Source organism: Portunus trituberculatus, chromosome 14, assembly GCF_017591435.1.
Source record: "Portunus trituberculatus isolate SZX2019 chromosome 14, ASM1759143v1, whole genome shotgun sequence".
NCBI classification, from domain to species: Eukaryota; Metazoa; Arthropoda; class Malacostraca; order Decapoda; family Portunidae; genus Portunus; species Portunus trituberculatus.
The window spans coordinates 2,057,748-2,063,090 of NC_059268.1; the positions used below are offsets into that span (position 1 = coordinate 2,057,748).

Genomic DNA, 5,343 nt, shown 5'->3' on the forward strand with positions numbered 1-5,343 from the left:
CACCACCACCTCGCTGACTGGTGACGCTGGTCTCATCATTGCTTCACCCTGCAGGAACGCTCACTGTGCTTCACTTGTGACACCACCACACATTTCATCAACCTCCTGCCACCCATAACTCCTCTGCAACATGCAATACAAGTTAATGTCTTTATAGGTGACACACACACACCTTTTCTTATTTATATAAATGATATAATCAAATCCAGCTCAAAAGTTACTTTCACTCTGTATGCAGACGACATAAACTTGCTTACGAAAGACAAGGACATACACACTCTACACTCAAACATGACCTCAGAACTACATTTAATAAATCAATGGATAAAACATAACAAACTAACACTCAATATAAGTAAAACTAATTATATTTTTTTCCAAAATCGGTCAGTAAAAAATCATATCCAACCAATACTTCTTCAAAGTCACTCTGCAATGTGTCACTCAAATAAAAAATTTTAGGTGTATTTATTGATGTGTGTCTGTCTGTCTCGTCTCGTCTCTCTCTCTCTCTCTCTCTCTCTCTCTCTCTCTCTCTCTGATGACCTTAGTAAAGAAATTACTAAGAAATGTGTGACTTCTCCTTTAAAACATTGCATTTTGTGTGGCTTGTATCTCTGTCAAGGTCAACAAGCCCGCGAGGAGTAACACTAATAATAATGGCAATAATAATACTTATATTACTACTACTAATAATAATAATAACAACAACAATAACACTAACAATAACAATAACAGTAACAACCAGAGGGTATCATGACGCTCTAAATGGCTTCTGACCACAGGATGAGATTATTATCTCTGTTATTATAATAGTAATAGTCATTATAATTATTATTTATATTATTATTGTTGTTGTTAATATTATCATTACTCAACATGCAGGCAATACAATACTCAATGAGTTAGTGAAGCAAGGCCTAAAATATGTGGATAAGTATAGTGTATCGCGAGGCAAGTGTGTGGTGAGTTGTGAGGTGGATGGCATGAACCAGCATGGGGAAACACTCAGGCCAAGGGAACAATTAGCAAGGTGAATCACTAAACACAACAACAATGAAAGGTACTTCAACATGAATCAATGGCTCCACTTACACTGGTGACACCTGCAATCAAGGTGACTGACTAGCGGTGATGGTGACACAGTGACACACACACACACACACACACACACACACACACACACACACACACACACACACACGCAACGCTGGCAAGCTAAGTCATCCACGGCGTAGTGTAATAATGCACATGTTATTTCAAAGTTAGGCAGCTTCCCCTTATGTTATCAACCGTGGAACACTTGCACACCGTTTCATTAGTATTGTATCCCAGCAAAGTGGCTCCGATGCACGCTATTAATGATGTGGCACTGTTATGAGGCACAGGTGACGAGAGACGTGGTGCGAGTGGCTGTCCAAACACCATTACACCGTCACTCTGTCGTGGCCAAGTTAGCGCCGAGGAGTGACGGTCAGGCAGCCACTGTTATGTGGAAGAGGCGGACACTGAAACGATTCGCTCACTGGACCCACGACACACTCAAATCTTGCACTCATTTTCTTTTCCTACACGTTGTGTTGTGGTACACACACAATGGAAACCCAATGCTCCTCTACACAAAACACAAAAATGAAGGTTTCGCCGCGCGCACCCCATAGAAGTATAATGTGTGTGTGTGTGTAATTCACCTCGGTCGCTGCTGGTCACCCAGCCAGTCTTTTCCATTACGGAGCGAGCTCAGAGCTCATAGACCGATCTTCGGGTAGGAGTGAGACCACAACACACTCCACACACCGGAAAGCGAAGCCACAACCCCTCAAGTTGCATCCCGTACCTATTTACTGGTAGATGAAAAGGGGCCACACATTAAGAGGCTTGCCCATTTGCCTCGCCGCGCCGGGGCTCGAACCCGGCACTCTCGATTATGAGTCGAGCGTGCTAACCAGCACACTGAGCGGTGTGTGTGCGTGTGTGTGTGTGTGTGTGTGTGTGTGTGTGTGTACTTGACTGCTTCTCTGTGTGAGTGCGTGAGTGCTTCGCTGTGCGACACACACACACACACACACACACACACACGGTCCGGTAGCTCAGTGGTTAGAGCGCTGGCTTGACAAGCCAGAGGACCGGGGTTCGATTCCCCGGCCGGGTGGAGATATTTGGGTGTGTCTCCTTTCACATGTAGCCTCTGTTCACCTAGCAGTGAGTAGGTACGGGGTGTAAATCGAGGAGTTGTGACCTTGTTGTCCCGGTGTGTGGTGTGTGCCTGGTCTCAGGCCTATCCGAAGATCGGAAATAATGAGCTCTGAGCTCGTTCCGTAGGGTAACGTCTGGCTGTCTCGTCATAGACTGCAGCAGATCAAACAGTGAATACACACATGCATGTGCTCCAATGCAAGCGTGAACACACACGCGCTCGCAAGGAATCACACCTAGACACACTCACACTCACACACACACACACACACACACACACACACACACACAGGCAATCAAAATCAAATACGCACGAATACACGCATGCAAGCAAACACTCACGCGCGCAGTATCGCAGGAACGCGCGTGCATAGACACAAGCATGAATGCACGCATGAACGCACGCCAAACACATGCACGCACATACACGCACACAAATTCACACACACACACACAATTATGCAACCACACTTATACTTGCACGCACGCGCACACGAACGCATACAGGCATGTGCACACGCATGAACGTACATACACTTGCACGTACTCCTGCGCGCACGCACACACACACACACACACACACACACACACACACACACACACACACACACACACACATACATGAGCAGCACATGGACACGTTTTCACACGCACGCACATCTACGCACGCACACACACACACCACCCACCCACCCACACACACACACACACACACACACACACACGCACGCAGCACGGATGCTCACGCACGGACGCACGCACACACACTGAAGCACCCACACACACACACACACACGCACGCACGCACACACACACACACACACACACACACACACACACACACACACACACACACACACACACGTTTTCACACGCACGCACTTACACACACACACACACACACACACACACACACACACACACACACACACACACACACACACACACAGTAGTAGTAGTAGTTTATTGACAAAATAAAGACATTACATAGTATTATATAAGTTTATACATTTTGTCCAATAGTTTTACAGTATACGCCTTTAGGTTTGTTGCTTGAGCTAAGCATAAACATGTAGTAAGTCATGCACATATTGACATAATTCTTGTATATGATTCTGTTCATTTAAAAGTTCGTTTATATTAGTAAAATTAAGCATTATGTACCTATTTCTACAATGTTCAGACAAGGGACATGAGATCAGTACATGTTGTTCTGTCTGTATTGAGGTGTTATTGCAGGGACATGTTCTGAGGTCGGCTGGTGTTCGACTCCACCTGCCTGTCTCAACCCTTAAGTTGTGAGACATCAATCTCAGTCATGTAAAACTAGTTCGGTGAAAATCTGGCACATACTTCTCACTACAGTAAACCCCATGTACAGACAGAGACGGGTTAAGTATAGATAAATATGTATGTAATTTTGTTACATTATTAGATTTTTCTCGTATATAATTTGAGGTAGTTTCAAAGGATTTCGGTGCACATTCTGTCGTAATACACTTGAAAGTATTTTATAGCCAGGGGTACTCTGATTCCTGCACATATTGTATACGTAATGAAAGGGTTGTTCAAGGTCTACATCTTCTAGCTTGGACTGTAAATATGATTTCCTTTGTTTATCTATTATATCTTTGACTGGAGGAATGCCTACTTCTACCATGCACAAGTTGATACTGGTATTTTCCTCACACCCAATAGACACTTGATAAGTTTGTTATACTGCCTCTCAATTCCTTTAATGGTATTGGCAATCCATGATTCACAACTGTATAACAAAGCTGAAGTTACGGCCGCATCAAACACTTTCTTTTTTACACTGTAAGGCATTTGTGAATTAGCTGCACAAAATATGGAGAATTTATTCACAATAGTTTCACTATATGATTCATGTAGGGAAATCACACTGTCCATTTTACCAGTATCAGTAAACCAGGGCCCGAGGTACAAGTACTGAGGGGCGTAGTTTACTGTTACATCACCATCTTCAGAGTTTCTTTATCATGTCTCTCTCCGTTAATGACAAAAAAATTCCATACTCATCACAATACTTCACCAATACTCCAAATTTATGTATACACAACTCCCTGCTGGTCGCTAAAATTACTGCATCATCCATCAGTAGGAGTACATTTATACCACCTAAAAAAACATCTGTTACCACAGCATCACTAATCATTTTAACCAATCTGTTTATATACATAATAAAAAGAATACAACTAGATGGCGCACCTTGCCGAACACCTACTGAAGCACAAATAGTAGCAGATTTTAATATATGTTTCGTTCCTTCATACATTGCTTGGATAGCTCTTAACATTCGTTTACCACAACCCATTGATTTTAACACCTCAATCATTTTCTTCCTTGATACACGGTCGTAAGCCTTACTAAAGTCAACAAAAAGAACATATAATTGAACCTTTTTAAAAACAGAGTAATCGCATAAAAGACGTAATGCCAGGATTGTTCTATACAACTTCTTTTCTTTTGAGCTCCAGCTTGACACTTGCTAATTTCACACCATAACTTTAATCTGTTAAGGATCAAGGTATCATATCATTTTGCAAATGTGTCCATGATAGATATTCCGCGATAATTATTGCAAAGCATTGTTACCTCATTTGAAAATGCAAAACTGATTTACTATAACACCACATTGCAGGATAACAACCAAGTATAAATACAGTATTAAATAGATTCAGAAGAAACAGTAGCCAAGCATATGGGAACACATTCACCAGACCTGGACATATACCACTATAACTCTTGTTTGTATTTGTACACCTCACAGCCTCCTTCAACTCATCTACAGAGAACGGGTCGTCCAGAACCGGTATATATGGAACTCCGTTTTCTATATCCACATCTCCTATATCAGCAATATTTTCAAGGTTCAGCAATTTTTCCACATGTTCTTTAAACTGATCATCATTTGGTCCTTCAACCTCTTTAATATCTACCTTTCCTTTCCAATTTATCGAGTTCCATAATAATTTGCTATCATTTGCCTGCATAATCCAATCCTACCGTGGTTGATTTTGGTCCCATTGGTTTTCTGTAGATCGCACATCCTTGACACATCTCTCTGCAGTTTTCATGATGACATCACAACACGTAGATGTTGCTTGTTCAGTGTTGTCCTCGTAG

The 5,343-nt window shown here is 42.3% G+C and overlaps 1 non-coding gene across 1 annotated transcript; it reads left to right on the forward strand.

The window, feature by feature from the left end:
* Window positions 1-2,076: 2,076 nt before the first annotated feature.
* Window positions 2,077-2,153, forward strand: Trnav-gac. Its single transcript has one exon. It is a non-coding gene; the product is annotated as a tRNA-Val (tRNA).
* The last annotated feature ends 3,190 nt before the right edge of the window (window positions 2,154-5,343 follow it).